The following is a 20,449-nucleotide window of genomic DNA, read 5'->3' as shown; positions in this document are numbered from 1 at the left end:
TCCTCTGTTAGAGTTGTTAGGGATCATTTTGTTCCCTGTTGGAGTTGTCAGAGACCATTTTGTCTTCTGTTAGAGTTGACGGAGCCAATGACCTAAATGACTGACGAAATTAATTATTATGGATCAATCGAATAATTAATTTTAATTAGGGACTAAAGTATCTGATCCAAAAGTTGTTGAGGACCAAAATAAGTAAATATTCTTAAATATTTTGTTACCATAAATTATCATTGAACTTTCATTTACTTATTGTGTTATGTTTTTTTTTTATTTAAATTGAAAAAATATTTTATATTAATAACCAATTTATTATATATTTTTATAATATTAGTTATATTGAAGAATTAATACCAAATTTTTGTTAATATATTTGTGAAGATATACTTTTAAATTTTTAATTTTAAATTTATTTTTTATAATTTTATATTTATATTTAGTTAGACCGGATCAATTGATTTAATTAAAAATTTATTGGTTAAACCAATAATTTGGTGACTCGATTGTGTGACCGAATTCATTGTCAGCTCGATTATGATAATTATGAGCGAGATGTACTTAAAGATATGTTTATATGTAATTGTCACCATCATAATAACTAACAACCCTACTTTTTCCTTTCAAATTTATACAACAAATTAAAATCAATTTTCAATTTTGTTTTTACTTATTTTCTCCTTCCATTCCCGTGACGTGATGACTAAAATTTCTACCAAACCAAAAAAAAAAAAGAAAAAAGAATAAGACAAATAGAACGCATTTGTCTTTTTACGCTTAGTGGATTGGACACACACACCAAATTCTCATCTATAATGTAGATAGAGTGGACAAGAACAGAAAACGTAGATAAGGTACTTTAATGGCAATGTGCCTTCATTGTGCGGTGGAGATGGAAATTGAGTGAGTACTTCTTTTTTCATTTTCCATTGATTTTATAAAATTTAATTTTTATATTATATTATATTATATAAATCTCTTTTGATATTTTTTTTCTTAATTTTATTTAAATTTTGTATGATATAAAATCACCCTTTATAGAATTAACTAGGAGAAGAAAAAATTGAAAGACATATTCGGAATCTAATTATTCATTCCAAAAACAAACTCAACGAGCAAAAAATATCTTGTAGATATTGTACGTAGAGGGAAATTTCTTTGATAAAAAGTGAAGTTAGGTGAAGTCTGATCTGAAGAATAAAGAGTAAAAAATTATAACTAAATGTTTTAGAGAGGTGTGCATTGCACATAATTTTTTATTTTTTATTTTTTACTTTTATTGTAATAAACAATATTCATTTTTACTTAAACATACTATTTACATTACCACTACCCATTTTAGAAATGTTATTCTTAAGACATGAGATCTGTAAAAGTGAAACCAGCTAAGTTGAGCGAGAACATATTTGTTAAAACCAAATCAATTATTTAATTGGTCAGGATATATACGTGATTGAATTATGAAATTATTGGTGCACTTGCTGAATTATTAGTTAAATTTAATCATTTTGAATTTATATATATAGTTTGAGAAATAATACTTGAATAATATGGTCTACCTCAGGTGTATATTTTTCTTATATATCAGAAGAATTCCTTTTCACATTTTTTCTTATCTTTCACTTTTAAATAGTAAGAGAGAAAAGTTTACAAAAAAGTATATATAATATTATTACATATAATATTTTTCGTATAATTTAAGTGACAAAAAATTTGTAATAAATAATATTTTCGTGTTACAAAAAAATTTCGCTAAAAATTATCAGAATTATCATCGAAAAATTATGATTGAGATTTTTATAAGAGTAGGCGATGTAAATATTGATAATTGGTTTTTTACCAAAAATTACTATTGAATAATATATAAAAATAAATATCAAATTAATACTCGAAAGATTTTGATACTGATAAAATGATACTTAATTTTTATTATTGACAAAAAATATCTGACCAAAAGAAAAAGAAATTACTATGCAAATTCGAAATGATAATATATAAAAGAAATGAAATATATATATTTTTTAATTTTATTTTAATATTCTATTTGTAAAAATTGAATTATGACATATTCATTATGTTCGGAATAGCAAATTTCAAACTGTTAATAATTTATAAGCTCGATCCATCCAAATCATAACTGTTATAGTGAATAACTAAAGAAAAAATTGAAATAGATAGATTTAAAGATGCACTTGCTATTGCTAATACTAGTACATCGGAAAATTTTGAATTAGTTAGTTTAAATAGCCTCAGACTATAAAATAAGAGAGTATCCCGAATCTACGGGTCTGTCTAAAATCAGCTCAAGTCTTTTGAGCTTATCTGATGCACCATCCAATTTAAAGCATTAGATTAGATCCATAACAAATCTAATGATTTATATTTAATTTATAAATAATTTATTAAAATTTATACTAAAAATAACAAATCTTTCAATATTTTAAATTTGCCCCAATAATAAAACCCTCGGATCAGTTCATATTGTTCTATCTTTATTCAATTTCGGTTCAGCTCCCAAAAGAACTTTCCAAAAAGAAAACCTATCAACACCTTCATGGAAGACCACCAATCACCCTGCGGCTTCTTCCTCTCCCATCTTCCACACCAGGTACCCTCCATGTCTCTATTCAATTTCGCAATTTCATCAAAATTCTTGCGATTCTCGTCATTTTTTTTCTCATTCCACCGAAATCTCATGAATTCATTTCATCCGCACTAAGTTCAACTCGTTGAGGTCGACGCCGCAGTAGTCGTTGAACTCGAGTATCTCAATGTATACGTAAGGAGATAGCAGATCTTGCGCTGATTCGTATAGAAAGTGAAACAGAGAGAGAATCCGAGATAGAAGCACATTTTGCAAAACAGTGAGTAACCCTAACAGTGTCCACAATTGTGATAATATCTCCATTTTTGCAATGCTGATAAGCTGATATTTGTGTTTGCTGGTTTGAGATTTGTTGTTCTTGAGAAATGGCCGAGTGAAAAATAGAGTGAGAATTTGTTTGTTTCTTTTCACATTTTTTTCTTTTTTTTTTCTTTGGATTGTAACTTTGGGTTCTTATACATTGCATAAAGTACGAACAGGGTCTGTTAAAGGTTGGTGTTTTGGGTTTGGGATAAAAATAAAAGCAGCATTGAGCATATTGCAGAGATAGAGTAGGGTAAAGTTAAAAGTCAACAATAGAATGGCCAATTTTGAATAAAGATATTGTGAGATGAGTGAGGATACATTAGATATGATATTTTTAGTTATGAATGAATCAGAAAGATAATTGGGGTAGCATTTGTTTTAAAAAATACCATAGAATCTCTTTTTAGGTGGTTTGATCATGGATGAAGATTGTTATAAACCCTAATGAAAAATGAGTAGATTAGATGTAGAACACCCTAATTGGCAGTGGTGGAAGAAAATTGCAAAAACTATAAACAAAACTATTAAGGAGGACTTAAATTTAGTCACTTTTCTGTACTCTATGCACAGTTTATGATAGATTGATAGTCCTTGATTACATCTTTTGATATATAGTTGAAAAAGACTTTATCATTGTTATTCAATTTTATAATTTAGCAGGTCATATGTATAATTCATTTTTTCGAGTTAACACTATATTGATATACAGGTATGGCTTGGGATGGCGAGGTGGGAGCTGGTATACTACAAAAAAGTTTAAAAAAGAGTAGATGAAACTGCTAGGACAGATTAAACCTAGAAGATGGAAATTGCTTGGGAAGATAAAACCAAGAGAATTGAAATTTCAGTTCCTCAAAAGTACCTTAATAAGATCAATGTGTAATTTTACAGAAAAGTAATATTATCAAAGAAAGTTAATTCATATTTTTTAGATTTACCACCCAAATTGCATGTGAATTATCAGTACCTTTTCCATTAGATTTAAAATTTGTAATTTCTAATGGCTTTATGCGTGAATAATGAAAGTAACAGATAGAAATAATTGATCACCTACTCAACTAAAAATGCACAAAGAAGAGGATTAAAACTATAAGAAACAAGACTAAAATTAAAATAACTATAAGATGAGGATTAAAACTATAATTGATCACCAATGATAATATTGCATAGTTTAATTATCAAATTGATTTCCAATTTTTGGTTTTCTGTATTAAATTAGAAGGATTAATATAAGAACTTCAAAAAATTTAGAGACTTTCATGCATAGTTATAAAAAATTAATGAACATATGGTGGTTCACAAGAAACTTCAAAAAATACCTAGTAATTGTAATTCAGAATATACAAACTATTCAAAGCCCTGATAATTGACTCCTAATTCTACTCAACTTGCATAGTAGAATTCGCTTCTTCTAGATTCCCTATAGTTCCTTTAACATTTTGTTATGCAGAATCAAAACGAGACAAGCAATGTTTATGCTATAGTTTGAGCAAGTTTACTATGTTAGTGCTGTCACAACTTGCATGGAAAAAATATCCGGTTCTTTGATGGCGAACGAATTTTCATTTATTTTTTTCTTCTTTCTGATTGGCCAAAATATCGATCAGTGTTTAGTGGTTAGTTCCAAGAGTCTGAATCGTGTTTGTTCCAGGAATGTGAATTGCGGAAGTCAGACATGGTTCCTGCCCCATGCAAAAAACAAAATCACTCATTAAAACAGAGCGCAGTATGATTCAGCTATTCTCTTCTGTCATACTGCTCTAGATCATTAGGAAACTGCAAAGCATGTCCAATTAATCAGGTGCTAAATAATGATGGAGAAGGGAAATTGAATAAAAAAATATTTATAATGGTGAAAGCTCAGTACATCATTTAAAATACTCAGAATTGTTATGCGTATGTTAATATTTGATAAACTTCCTGCTCAAGCTAATTCTTCAACAAAGTTAGTACTCCATGATCCAGAAACTCTAATTGGAGATGTTTCCTGCAAAAAAGACAAATAGTTGGTGGAAAATAACCAAAGAAAATATGCACTTGAACATATAGTATTGAGGAAATACTAGAGCACACTTAATTTGACAGAAAATTAACAGCTTACTTCGAGAGAATTTTTGTTAGAATATCCAACTTCTTTAGTTTATTAATGGTAGGCTTCCCCTGTCTATTAAGTTTAGCATCCTCTTTAGTTGTGACCTCAAGCTCAGCCATGACGTTCTCAACTAATAAAGCTATTTCTGCAAGACTTCTCTCATTCTTCTTCTTCTTCTTACCTATCTTGAATAGATCCTTAATTTCATCATCCTCTTCCAGGAAAATCAACATATGTCAGGTGTCAAAAGCTTTATAGTAAAACACTCCAACAAATCGCATAATTGATTTCTTGAAGAAATTGTCTCTAATTAGATCATAAACAGAGACCGAATAGCTTGAAATGATAAGAAAGTTTAAGTTACATCCATCACATATTTTGGTTTACAACATGCTACTGGTACCAAAATATTATCCTAATCAGAAGGATATCAAACACAATGGATCTACTATTCTGCTTACAGGAGAATCTAGCAGTAAAAAGAAAAAATTTGGGAGAATTAATCACCAACCTGAGGAGCATCACCAGGAGAACGAAGTTCATCACTGCCAATAGTAACCACCAGCTTCCACCCCAGTGTCGTCTATAAAGTTGTCATCATCCACGTTCCTAACATCCTCATGATCATCCTATATAATAGAAATGGAATTTTTAAACAGAATCACAATACTAATTTTTGAATTTGCAAATAGACTAAACCAAATCAAACAGCAGTAACAAATAAAAAATAGAACTAGAGCATCATGAATAGAATCATAAACACAGAGATTGAAATCAGAATCATAAGAACAAATTTCAAAATTTTTTAACCCTCATAAACAGAACCCAAAAAAATTCAAGCAACCAAATAAACAGAACAAAAAAAATAACTGAATGAAATCAATGAAACAAATTCGTATGAAAAATCTAAACAAAAAATAAGTAGAACAAAAACAATAATTGAATGAGTTCAATGAAGCAGATTCATACAATAAGAACATAAAAGGAACAAAAAAAGCGAAATCAATGAAGCAAATTTATACCTGAGGCTGAGGCTCCATTGGAACTCTGGAAGTGGAGGATGAAGGAGGAGACGAAGCACCACGGCACTGACGACAACTCGAAGAGAGAAGAGAGGAGATAGAATAGAGATACTGAGAATGAACGACGGAGAGAAAGAGCCTAATAGCAACGCCGGGAGATGGGCTGAGACTGGTAGCGAGTGCCGGATTGGACGGCGACTGTGATGGCAGAGACCAAAGAAGAGTGGAGCAGGTGGCAGTGGCTTTGTGGATAGATTGAAAAGTGCGATGAGGAATTAGGGTTTTATTAGATGGATTTTAAACATATTTGTGGTAGAGATAAGAAAATTATTATTATTATTAAACCCCAATATGAGGTACATTTGCAAATTATTTTGGAGAATTATAAAATACAGATGCAAAACTTATAAAGATTTACAGAGATTCCTTCTGCATACATATTCTGTTGACACGTGGATTTTTGTTTCCAAGAAAGGAACAACTTGATAGACTCTTTGTGAAGAATGTGGCTGACTTGATAGCTTCGGTAAGTGAGCTGACATTATGTGAGAAGAGGTGTAATAGTGTAAGTGTAACTTCTTGTGTTGGGCTCCGTTTTTTCCAAGTGACGCATCTAAGTTTTATGGGCTTGTCTATGGTATTTTGATCTGCTTTATTTCTTTCTAATGGACTCGTTATGATGTTATGATCTATCCTATTTATAGAAAAACTGAAAAAGTTCAATTTAGTTGAATACGCTTAAAATATTGAAATTCCTCCTTTATATGCTAAAGGTCAATTACTAACTAGACAAAAAAAAGTCAATATTCACATAATAGGATTTTAAGTTTAATATTTATAATTTCATATATACAAGATCTAAAATTACATATTCAAATATTTTTTAGAGTTATTCTCCACATACAAGCGTTTTTGTTTAATTTGTCTGTCTTGAGTCTCATGGAAAAAGGCAAACAGTAAGGTTTGTAAGAAAAAGCCATAGAGTAAAAAAAGATAGAGTGTACAAAATTAAAAGAAAAAGCCATAGATGTCATAGAGGTCATTTGTACATTTGTGTTGTATTTTATGATTCTATGGAAATTTCCTTGTAAGTTGGGTTAGCACTTAGTAGTTGAAAGCTTGTCAGGTGACCAAGTCAATTTCAGGATTAGTGATAGATTCTAAACTTGTCCCGGATAGGAAGGGTAGTTCCTAGGGAGAATTGGTGTTTGTAATCAAGCATGATTATAGTGAAATTTCATCATAGTTGTGATGGAGACTGGATGTAGGCTGCATTGTGCTTAACAGCTGAACCACGATATTTCTTGGTGTGACTAGACTCTTGGTATTAGCCCTTTCTTGTTGCATGGATGCGGAAACACGCCTCATGTTCTACAACTCACCGTAGCTTCTGCACCTTCCGTTTCCTCCTTTCTTCGTTGTTGGATGTTGTGACCAAAGAGTAGGAGTGCCGGGAGAAAATAGACGACGTGGCCTTTGGTGGAAGGCAAGAAAGGTTAAATGAATCGCATAGTTGTAAGAATCTGTCTGGACCGGATTTTTTGACTACAAAAATTAGTGAACTGGACTCGCAACTGGTCTGGTGCAATCTTGGAACAGCTAAAGGAATTGAACTGGTCAAACTTGGTTAGAATCGGTCAAAATCGGTCAAAGCATGTGAAAACTTCTTAGAATCGGTAGAGATCGGTTCAACTGAACCGTTTAGAAAAAAAACTCCAAAATTAATGAATTTCGTGGTTATTGGTGACTATAACTGGATCTGAGATTTGCTCGTTGAAGAAGAAGGATATTAGTTATAGGGGTGTAATCCGGTCGGTTTGTGCTTTGTTTTGGACCGTAAACTAATTGAACCGGTCCTGAAGTGTTGACAATTTTTTTTATGCACTATTATGAATGGAAATATAAACTTAAGTAAAAACGTATTAATCTTTTTCTATTGTAATGTTAGTGTTGTAACCAAAGTTATTTGTTTGCATACTAATATTAAAATTTACTATTCTCATGGATTGGTATTTATATTGGTTCAAATTAAAATATTATTGTATTAGAACTGACTAATGTTATGTGTAACTTTGTATTAGTTATGTTCTAAAGTTGAGAATTAGCTGTTCTTGGTAGTACTATTATTGACTTCTAACATTTTTCGACATAATATAATGTAAATTATTTCTTTACAAGCGGACCCTTTCGCAATAAGTTTACTCATGTGTCAGTAATTGTTGCTCAATTTAATTCTTAGTGATGCTTGATAATTGGATTTTTGATGGTTTAGAATTTCACGAATGAATTCTCGTTGCAAGCATAGTTCCTAAACCAAACAATAATCTTTTCATACAAAAAGTTGTTTGTCACTAAAACAAACCCCTAAATTTATAAACCGAAGTATTGGAACCTCGGGTCGTTCTCCCTAGGAATTACAATAAAGTGTCTTGTTATTGGTTGTGAGTTATTTTGGGGTTTTTGAGATTTTAGACAAGAAATATAAATGGCAAAGGAAATAAACTAACAACTAACAAAGCTCTTGGCAAGATATGAGTACTAGAAGTCCTATCCTAGTTATCCTCCTCAATTGTGATAACAAATTGCCCATTACTCCCACTTAGTTAACCTTTAACCATGGAGGGAAGTCAAGTGGATGAATCAATTTGATTCCTCAAGTCCTAATCAACTCCTAAAGGAAAGACTAGTTTTAGAGGCATTCAAATCAATTAGCAACTTCTAATCATCAATCAACAAAGGAATTAGATAACTCAAGAGTCACTAATTACTCTACCTAGGCCAAGAGGAACAAAACCTACACTAAAATCCAACCAAGCATTTCATCAAACACTTGGAAGGCACAAAAGAAAAGCATAGTAAATTGATAACAAGAATGAAATCTAACAACAATTATTAAAAGGAATTAACAACAACAATTAAAAGAAACACATTTATTATGAATTACCTTTATTGAATTGAAAGAGAGTAGAAGGAACAAAAGTAGATCTGCAACAAAATACAAGAACAACATAAAAGAGATTACAACAAAAGAATGGAAGAAGAATGAATGTAACTACAAGGAATTGAGAAGATAGAAGTAGAAGAAGATGAAAGCAAAGATTAAAATCTAGATCTAAGAACTAAACCTAATCCTAATCCTAATTCTAGAGAGAAGAGAGAGCTTCTCTCTCTAGAAACTACTTCTAAACTAATCCTAATGAACTAATGTGAGATAATCCCCCCTTTGCTCTTCAATCCTTGGCTTTAAATAGCACTTCTGGCGCCAAAGTTGGTTGGGATTGGGCCCCACAACCCTTGAGAATTCGTTGGCCACGTTTTTATTAAAAAATCATAAACCAACACCGAGCGCACAACACGCGTACGTGTCCATGGGGTGATTCGCAAGCGTCAGGTGCGCGGGCGCGTCCATGGGCGAGTTCAACTTCTTTGACTTTTCATGATTTCTCCACTTTGCATGCTTTCTCCTTTACTCCTTTGATCTATTCCTAGCCTTTTCAATCTGAAATCACTAATAAACACATCAAGTCATCTAGTGGAATCAAAGGTGAATAAAAATCATCAAATTAAGGGTCGAAAAGCATGTTTTCACATCTAAACACAAATAAGGAGACAATCACAAAACTATGCTATTTCATCGAATAAATGTGGGTAAAAGGTGATAAAATCTCTTAAAATCAATACAAGATAAACCATCAAAACGGGGTTTATCAACCTCCCCACACTTAAACCAAGCATGTCCTCAAGCTTAAACTAGGAATGAAGTAAAGGGCTTGGCATTTATTCAATGGAAACTAATTAAATGCAATCTACCTATATGCAACTATCTACATGAATGCAATTGCTTGGTCAAAATAAATCAATTCCCAAGAAGCATATATGCACAAGGGCTAAGGACTAGCAAGTCTAATCCACAATTGAATTGAGCTATTAAATATTTTTACAAACTTTCATGAAGAGATTATTGTAAGTGGAACCATGTAATTGAGCATCAAACCCTCACCAGATGTGTTTGCACTCTATTCGCTCAAGTGTTTAGGGTTGATTCACTCAATTCTCCTCTAATCATGCTTTCCAATATTTGTTTTTCATCTAACAATCAACAATTACTTCATGCATGCATACAATTATCATGAGGTCTTTTCTTTAGGTTTTAATGGGGTAAGGGTCAAGGTAGGATGCATATTTGGTCAAGTGAGTTTGAAGTTTGAAGTTTGAATCTTTGATAAGCTTAGACTTCCCACCTAATCTATGACATCCTATACAATTTTAAAGCTAGCCTAACTACTCATCCTTCACTTTTTCATATACTCATGTATCCCTTTTCATTTCACAACACTTATGCATTGATTTTATTGAGCTTCACTTTGGGGCATTTTGTCCCCTTTTTATTTCTTTCTTTTTTTCTTTCTTTTTCTATATTTTTTCCATATTATTTTTCTTTTCTTTTTCTTTTATTTTGTCTTTCTCATTTTTTTCTTTTTTTATCTACAAAAGCATCAATGCATAAGGTTTTACATTTGATTAATACATGAGTATGTACCCAATTCCCAATATTTTCAATAAAAATACTAAACTACCCTTTTATTCACCCAATGTCCCAAGGTTCCCATACTTGATTAATACACGCACTAGCCTAAGCTAATCAAAGATCCAAATAAGGACATTTATTGTTTTTCGCTTTACGGCTTGTATTGTGCTAAAATTAAGAACAAGTGGGTTAAGCGTAGGCGCAAATTGGCTAACAATGGAAGATAAAAGGTAAGGTTATTTGGGTAAGTGAGCTAATGAAATGATGGCCTCAATCATATAAATGGATGAATACACAAAGTAATGGACATAAAGACTCAAACAAATCAAAGATTACAATCATAGAAAGAGACTAATGCACACAAGAAGGAAAATAAGTGGTTATAAGATGTAACCACACCATTAGGCTCAAATCTCACTTGCTTGTGTTCTTAGCTCAAAAATTCATGTTCCACAAGATATATAATTCAAGCAAGCTCTATGAAAAAGTTTTTCACTCAAATCAATTGGTGCTCTATAGATAGAAATCTTGAAAAATTTCATTATTTTGACTAAGCTTATTTTGTATATGTGTGCAAAAATAGGAAAAATGCAAATAAAAAATCCAAATAAAACCTAAAATGAAATGCAAAAGTGTTGAGATTAGAAACTTGTCACCCAAAATCGCCGACCGGTGGGGCGACCTCCCCACACTTAAAAGTTTGCACCGTCCTCGGTGCATTCTAAGATGAACAAGGGGATACGGCGATTCTCCGGATTGCTACCTTCAGCTGGTAGGTCAACCGGTGCTGCGTGTTCTTAGTCTTGCTTCCGTTATTACTTGTGGTGCATCCATCTTGAAAAACAGAAATAAACACCATAAGATGAGGAAATACAAAAGCAAGGAAGCATACATTGTTCGAATGAGGTAAATCACTAGAATTGAGTGAGTGAATTAGTGTGACATTAATGACAAATAAGTGTGTGAATTCTAAATTGCACGATGTATAACACACATTAGCATAAAAGTTATGTCACAAAAGAGGCATGCACTTCACCTATCCTAGTGTGCTTGAGATGCTTGAAGTAAACTTGTAAGGTGAAACAAGCATTAAAGAAGCATGAAAGCATTCAAGTCAAACATATATGGATGCATATGATCATAAACACAATGCATTAAGGTAAATGCATAACATCATCCATCAAGAAATTGCCCAATAGAGGAAAAAGATTCCAATTACATGATGGCTAGCCACAACATGCAATTCAAAAGAGTCACAAGCTCAAAGGCAATTCTCATTACTTGGTATTTTTCAAAAGGTAGGCATGAAAACTCAAAACCAAGTAGCAAAAACCTCAACAATAGAATCCAACAAAGATTATAAACATAATGAGGTTAAGATAACATCCCTTGTTAATAATTAGCAGCAAATAATGGTAATCAAAAATAACAATCCAACACTTACAATGAAAAAGAGAAAATGAAAGAAAAACTAACTAATCAAGTAACTAACTAACTAATTAACTAACTAAAATAAATGGTTATCAATGGTGTTTGGAAGTATTGGATGAGGTGTAGGAGAAGGGAAGAAGAAAGGGGGAGGAAAGAAATGGAAAAAGGAGAAGAAAAGAAAAGTGTTGAGAAAAGGAGATCCGCACGTACGCACGCATGGTGCGCGCGCGTCGATGGCTTATTTCGAGAGTAACGCGTACGCGTCATGTGCGCGTGCGCGCAAGGGGGTTTGTGCCAAAGGCACAATGTTGGGGCGGCGCAGGCACAACTCTCTGGAGAATGCATGGAGGGTGGAACTTCTCAATCCACGCATACGCACGCATGGCGCGCGCGTGTGGATGGTCCAAAACGCTTGATGCACGCGTACGCACGCAGTGCGCGTACGCGTGGATGGTGCTCTGTTTTTCAAAAATTTTTGCTATGTTGTTGCACCAATCCAAGCATTACAAACCTCCAAACAGCTACCAAAATACCATAAAACCTTATTTAACATGGTAAAATGCTAATTAAACTCAACGAACTAATCAAAACATGAAATTAAACTACTTTTACCGATATGTACAAAAGAGAAAATGAAAAGAAGTTACCATGGTGGGGTGTCTCCCACCTAGCACTTTTGTTTATTGTCCTTAAGTTGGACTTATGGGGAGCTCCTTATCAAGGTGGCTTGTGCTTGTATTCATCTTGGAACTTCCACCAATGCTTGTACTTCCAATGAGCTCCATCATTCAAGATCAATATCTCCAAGCTTTGATGGGGTTCTTCACAAACCATGGGCTCCCAAATTTGATTTTCCTTGTGCGATCCGGGGTCCCACACTTCCTTTTGACACCCGTCCTTAAATTGATCATCATTATTCCATTCGGGTGGTATGGCCTTGGAATTCTCAAAGAAGCTTCCAAACAACTTCCTAGACCCATGCCATTTGGTTCCACACCAACCATTGCTCTTAAATTTTGAGCTTACACCCGTTATGAGCTTAGAATGACGTTTTCAACCACTACACAATTCTTTCCTACTCTTAACTCCACAAAGAGCTCTAAGTTGACCATCATTTCCAATTAAACCATATTTAAGTGAGAAAATAAAGCTTAGAGATAAGGATTTTACCCACTTGAATGATATGTTGGATGGTGACTTGGGAAGGGAGACTTCCCCACACTTAGGCAATGCAAGGTCTACTTCCTTGTGCTCTTCTTTGTGTATTTCCACCTCTTGACAAATTTCTTCAATTTCAACCTCTTTCCTTTTTCTTGGTTCGGTGTTTTCTTCAAGAACTTCGATTTCTTACCCAATGAGAGGTGATTCAACTTTGGATAGGAATTCATTGATGAATAAATTCATCTCTTGATCGACCTCTTCATATTCTTCAATCTCAATGTACACCGTGCCAACATTCTCTCCTTGGTATATCTCCTGCGGTTTATTCTCTTCTTCATTATTTACCAAGGGTATGGGTGGTTGTGCACACTCTTCTATTATCCCAATGGAGGGGAAATTAAATGTAAATAGAAATCCCTCCATGATTGAATTCATTTCTTGATTAGCCTCCTCATATTCTTCAATTTTGATATGCTCCGGAGGTTGTTGGGATTCATTTGGGAATTCCACATCTCTTAGATCTTGAACCACTTCCTTCTTTGTTTCAATAGCCGTGGGTCTCTCCAACTGCTCTATTCCTACTACCGATTCTTTCTCTCCCACCAGATTTTCCATTTTCTCCTTCATGCTTTGCTCTCCTTTTGATTTTTCACATGTGGTCACGAAAGTACCTTGAGTATTCAAACATTGGTGGGCTAAAGTGTTCACCACCTTGGTCAAATTGGTCACAAACTCAAGTGTATCCCCTTCATGGCTTCTTGTCCTTGAAGTAACAAAGTGAGAGAGTTGTCTATTGGGGCTTGGGGTGAGTATGAAGGTTCATTATGTTGGAGAGAGGGTTCATGGTAAGAAGGTGGTTCTTCTTGGTAAAATTGTGGATATGGTGTGCATTGAGGTGGTTCTTGGTAGTAATCTTGATATGGTTGTGGTGGCTCTAAAGGTTCTTGCTCATAATGGTCATAAGAATATGGCATGGATGATTGATTATATGATGGATATGGATCATAGAAAGGGGCTTATGAGTATGGTTGAGCATCATGTTGAGGATAAGATTCATAGGCATATGGTGGTGGTTGATTTTCATAAAAGGAGTCACCATAGCCATTGAATTGGCATGCATTAGGAGGGAAATTATAACTATAAGTATCCGGAGGTTGTTGCCAATAGAAGTGATCAATTCCTTGAGACTCCTCCCATCTTGGAGTGTTCCATCCTTGGTACATGTTACCATTGAAGTCCACATTTTCTACAACATAATTAGAACCAAACTCATAGCCAAAGTGAGAATTCATTATGGAAAAACAAAATAAAACTAATAAAATCTAGTAAACAAACAAGAGACAAGCTATTCACAATATTCACATATGTACAACAACCAATAACATAACACCATTGCAACTCCCCGACAACGGCGCCATTTTGATGATTGAATTTTTGATGGTTTAGAATTTCACAAATGAATTCTCGTTGCAAGTATAGTTCCTAAACCAAACAATAATCTTTTCATACAAAAAGTTGTTTGTCACTAAAACAAACCCCTAAATTTATAAACCGAAGTATTGGAACCTCGGGTCGTTCTCCCTAGGAATTACAATAAAGTGTCTTGTTATTGGTTGTGAGTTATTTTGGGGTTTTTGAGATTTTAGACAAGAAATATAAATGGCAAAGGAAATAAACTAACAACTAACAAAGCTCTTGGCAAGATATGAGTACTAGAAGTCCTATCCTAGTTATCCTCCTCAATTGTGATAACAAATTGTCCATTACTCCCACTTAGTTAACCTCTAACCATGGAGGGAAGTCAAGTGGATGAATCAATTTGATTCCTCAAGTCCTAATCAACTCCTAAAGGAAAGACTAGTTTTAGAGGCATTCAAATCAATTAGCAACTTCTAATCATCAATCAACAAAGGAATTAGATAACTCAAGAGTCACTAATTACTCTACCTAGGCCAAGAGGAACAAAACCTACCCTAAAATCCAACCAAGTATTTCAGCAAACACTTGGAAGGCACAAAAAAAAGCATAGTAAATTGACAACAAGAATAAAATCTAACAAAAATTATTGAAAGGAATTAACAATAACAATTAAAAGAAACACATTTATTATGAATTACCTTTATTGAATTGAAAGAGAGTAGAAGGAACAAAAGTAGATCTGCAACAAAATACAAGAACAACATAAGAGATTACAACAAAAGAATGGAAGAAGAATGAATGTAACTACAAGGAATTGAGAAGATAGAAGTAGAAGAAGATGAAAGCAAAGATTAAAATCTAGATTTAAGAACTAAACCTAATCCTAATCCTAATTCTAGAGAGAAGAGAGAGCTTCTCTCTCTAGAAACTACTTCTAAACTAATCCTAATGAACTAATGTGAGATAATCCCCCCTTTGCTCTTCAATCCTTGGCTTTAAATAGCATTTCTGGCGCCAAAGTTGGTTGGGATTGGGCTCCACAACCCTTGAGAATTCGTTGGCCACGTTTTTATTAAAAAAGGGGCACTCTAGTGTACAGATGTGAGTGGTATAGAGAGAGAATATAATTCCTTTTATATTTATTTTTTATTATTTTATTATTATTTAAAATGTGGGTCCTACTTTTATTAATATCTCTTTCATTCTATTAAAGGAAAAATCTGTAAACTTATATCTTTACCATATAATTCACCATTAAAAAATCATAAACCAACACCGACGCGTACGCGCACAACACGCGTACGCGTCCATGGGGTGATTCGCAAGGTGCGCGCAAGCGTCAGGTGCACGGGCGCGTCCATGGGCGAGTTCAACTTCTTTGACTTTTCATGATTTCTCCACTTTGCATGCTTTCCCCTTTACTCCTTTGATCCATTGCTAACCTTTTCAATCTGAAATCACTAACAAACACATCAAGGCATCTAGTGAAATCAAAGGTGAATAAAAATCATCAAATTAAGGGTCTAAAAGCATGTTTTCACATCTAAGCACAAATAAGGAGACAATCACAAAACCATACTATTTCATCGAATAAATGTGGATAAAATGTGATAAAATCTCTTAAAATCAATACAAGATAAACCTTTAAAATGGGGTTTATCAATGCCCAGATTATAATTTTAATAAAATATTTTTCAAAAAATTGGGACAACTAAATTAATTTTAGGTACGATACCCGACATTAGTTTTTTCCCTACGTTGATATATAACCATGCATATACATTGACGTTGGGATCAAAGCTTATGTTCGTTTCCTTGTTCCGAAAACTAATGTTCTTTTTAAAATAATGAATTAATTTACTCAATCGATGTTTAGGGTTTCTAAATATAAATAATTTTTTTTGGGACTTCAAATATTAGTTGAGATTAAAAGATATTATTTATATGTTATAAAAAAATTATAAAAAGCTGACTTTAAGTTATGGAGAATTAATTATATTTTAGTTATAAAAATTTTCAATTTTTTACGGAGCTGACAGTTTAAAATTTACGAAAAATAACATATTCTTAAAAAAATTGACTAATGTTAATTGAAATAAGTTGAAAAAAATAAAATTTTTAACTGAATTCTAATTCATGTTCATTATATATATATATATATATATATATATATATATATATATATATATATATATATATATATATATATATATATATAATTTCAGTTTCATGTTACCCCCTAACTAAACCTCCGCAATTATATATTTTCTTAACTATATATTTTCTTAACTAACTTCACTAGAAACACTAACAAGCCAAACCCCATCCTAGACATAAAAGAGTTCTCACTACAACTATAAACAAAAGGGTGAAACACCCTCTCCACCAAATAATCGCAGCAATTAAAAAAGTTGAACCAATAACATGTACTTCAGCGTCTTACTATACCTCCTATACAAGTTTCATCGTGATTCCCATTACATGGCATGTCTCACATGAAACAAAAAACCTAAGTTTCATCATCCTACCTACCATCCGCTTACTTCCCAGAATAATAATCATTTTCACAAGCAAGAATCATCATGCATAAGACGAAATTTAACTCTCCGTACTTGTATATCTCCTAATTGCAGTACTTGTTCCTTCTTTTCTTTGCCTCCTCGAACATATATTTTTCTAATCTTAGAAATGGATTGCAAATTTAATTACCACAACATCAACAAATTACTTATCTTATCCACTGTATCTTCACACATATACAACCACAGAACAAAGACCAAGACAACATTTATTAATACCAGATAATCTTATACATGAGCCCATTATTTAATTAAAACCACGGAGGATTAGGAAAGGGCCAGGCAACTCCTTACTTACCAGATGACGAATCGCTGGTCCCCCGCTCCACAACTCGAAGGCGAAACTGCTGCTTCGTGCAGTGGCTCACCACCTTCACCGCCTCCTACGACTTCGACCACAGGCTTATCCCGCGCCACCAACAAGAGCGGCAGCAATAACACCAGCGATGGTGGTCCTCCGCACTGAACCTAGGGATTTCCTTCCCTGTTTATCACACTATGGAAGTGAATCTTTTTTTTTTCGGACCCAAACAAGGTCCATGACGAGAGCCCCTAACCAACGGAACGAGTAATCTTTATAATTCCGTTGAAGTTCACCCCACCAAGCCGGCTCCGTTTCACCTCCCGTCAGCTCCCACCAGTCCCCCTGGGCCAGCTGCAAACTGCAACATGGGACCAACACGTGTCATTACGTGTGTACCAAGTTTGATCTGTACACTAGTGCGACCCATTATTTTTTGTGCATATTAGAAAAGCTCAAAAGAGTTGAGCTTATTAAAGAGATATTAACAGCAAGTTCATGTTGACTAACTAAGCAGACAAAAGAATTTACATTTTTTTATTTCTCCTGCTATTTTTATTGTATAAATTTTGTATTGAGTCTTTTCCATTTCCATTACGGTCTATAAAAAGAGTGATTACTTGACCCAAAAGGAACTGAACACCGTACCATAGTTGCGCGTTCAATCTTTCTACACTCTTTTAATTTAAAAAATATTTTTAACACCATACCATACACATGCCGCCTGTTAATATTTTAAAAGTGCTAGTAGGATGTAATTACTTGTTTTGATCCTAAGGCCAATTGTTTCACGTTTTATTATAATGGTATTAGAAGAAAAGAGTAAAATAAGATACAGTTAGCATTTATCACATGCAATTACTTGCGGAAAGTCGTAAATGGCTTCCCCTCCATAATGAAGGAATGAACGTAAGCACATACATTTTCAACTTTTTCATGAGTTGTTGATTATTTGTCTAATTCTAGTTGTATAATTAAGATTATTCAAAAGAAAACAACAAGAAACAAGTTTATGACACATTTTACTTCTCTTTTATAAAATACCAAATTTAAATCCGTCGCGCGCACAGAACTAAAATAAACTAATTTTATATATAAAAAATTATTTAATAACAAAAGTTTAAAAATTATTTTTAAATTTAATTATAAATACATTATACATTTTAATATTTAAAGAAGTTTATTATCTAATATATATGTTTAGCAAATTTAAATATTATAATGCAAAATTAAATGTAATGCAAATATGAATATTATATTTTAATAATTAAAAATAACATCTATTTTTTCATGAATCATGATATCATAAATTTTTAATATTATTATTATAATTAAATAATATTAAAATATAAATTATTAAAAAATAATATATAGATGATAAAAATAATATCTAATTGATAAACATAGTTTGATTAAAAATAGAAAAAAGATTTAAAAACATCATAATAATATCATATATTAAAGTGTTTTAGGCATTCATTACTCAATGTATAATAAGAAAATTTTTAGCAAACTAAAATAAAGAATTATGGCAATCAACCTAATTTTTTAAATAATTATACAAAACATTAGCAAAATAGAAAAGAATGAGTGTGAGGCATAAGATTACATGAGAAGAAATAAAAATAAAAGATGTATAAAGTGAATGTTGATTTATATAGTAAATATGAATAAAAGTAAGAATAAAATGAGAAAATGTATTTGATTTTATTAATCAATTTATATCTATTAAAAAAAACATTCCTACTAAAAGGTATAGAGTAAATTACCCAGAAATAAAAAATAAAAAAAATAAAATATAAGCCTACACACTATAAAAGAAGAATAAAAAATAATGTGATGATAGAAAAAGTGAAAATTATAAAATGATAAGGTCATTAAGGTAGCGCTTGGTAGAGAGATAGAGACTGAAAGACTGATACTGAGAGACAGAGACTTAGAGACAGAGACTGAAATAAATTTCAGTATTCTGTTTAGTACAAAGTAGGAGACAGAAATTGAAACAAGAATGAAGCTCTAATTTAATTTGTACAAAGGGTAAAATTGGAATTAATTAATTGAAATGAGGTTATTTTAGGTATGAAATGTTATTAAAATTTCAATATTCGTCTCTAAAAATTTCAGTCCCCTGTGTCCCTACTTTTTGGAGGTACTGAAATACTGAAATTTTGGGGACAGAGACAGAAATTTTAGTACCAGTCTCTGACCCAACAAACATGATACTGAGTCTCAGTCTCTCAGTCTCTGTCCTAGTACTTCAAAACAAACGCTACCTAATTGTTTATGTTACGATATTAAAAGCTATGTAATATGTCAAGAGTTAATTGTGTTATTATTTAATTTTTTTTATACATTATAAATAAATTGATAGTTAGATAGATAGATATATAAAAAGATTTTCATTAAATAATTTTTTTTCAAATAAGATATACAATATTAGAATTTAGACTATTCTTATGAATTAATATCTTTATACTATATTTTTTTTATAGAATTAAATAATTTAGTGCCTAAAGTTATAAGATTAATGTTAGATTGATTATATAGATGCTATTCTCTACAATAATATAAATATAGTTCTAAGCAAATAATGCTTTTCTCTATGTTATTGACTTGTTGCAATAAGTGACATGACAATTTTATATAAAATTTAGAATTTTACGTGTCATTCATTCACCATAATATTATTTTGAGTTCTCTTTTAATATATTATAATAGATAATAGATAATAAATTAATAGTCGATAAAAAATTATGTTGGAGAAAGTTTATATCCTAATTTTTCAAGATTCATGGCTTTTAGATCCTACTCATTTAGAATTTGTTAGAACTATTTGTACATGAGAAAAGAATTTTATTTTTTAAGAATATAATTCATTTTTATTTGACACTCAATTTATGGTTTAAAATGACTTTATCATATTAATAGAATAGAATTCAATTTTTTAGTTTGGAATAACTCTTAAATGAGTTAATTTTTTTTCTTTTACAATTTTATTCTTGATAAAAATA

General features: G+C 32.1%; 2 long non-coding RNA genes across 5 annotated transcripts; both read right to left on the bottom strand.

Annotated features, from left to right (window-relative positions):
* Window positions 1-4,142: 4,142 nt before the first annotated feature.
* LOC112790566 (uncharacterized) lies at window positions 4,143-6,687 on the bottom strand. 4 transcript variants are annotated; one of them, XR_003196685.3, is made up of 5 exons: window positions 6,020-6,376; window positions 5,509-5,626; window positions 5,007-5,211; window positions 4,773-4,892; window positions 4,143-4,587 (listed from the first exon to the last, which is right to left on the bottom strand). It is a non-coding gene; the product is annotated as an uncharacterized lncRNA (long non-coding RNA). The 4 variants fall into 4 exon arrangements; XR_011880048.1 differs by having other exon boundaries at window positions 5,007-5,626; window positions 6,020-6,386; XR_011880047.1 differs by having other exon boundaries at window positions 4,143-4,892; window positions 6,020-6,373.
* Window positions 6,688-10,451: 3,764 nt separating this feature from the next.
* Window positions 10,452-18,014, bottom strand: LOC140183812 (uncharacterized). The gene is made up of 4 exons (XR_011880045.1): window positions 17,436-18,014; window positions 15,799-16,018; window positions 15,257-15,297; window positions 10,452-14,385 (listed from the first exon to the last, which is right to left on the bottom strand). It is a non-coding gene; the product is annotated as an uncharacterized lncRNA (long non-coding RNA).
* Window positions 18,015-20,449: the final 2,435 nt, after the last annotated feature.

The sequence above is a fragment of the Arachis hypogaea genome, chromosome 3, assembly GCF_003086295.3.
Source record: "Arachis hypogaea cultivar Tifrunner chromosome 3, arahy.Tifrunner.gnm2.J5K5, whole genome shotgun sequence".
Classification (NCBI taxonomy): Eukaryota; Viridiplantae; Streptophyta; class Magnoliopsida; order Fabales; family Fabaceae; genus Arachis; species Arachis hypogaea.
This window is presented reverse-complemented; position numbering and strand designations above follow the sequence as displayed.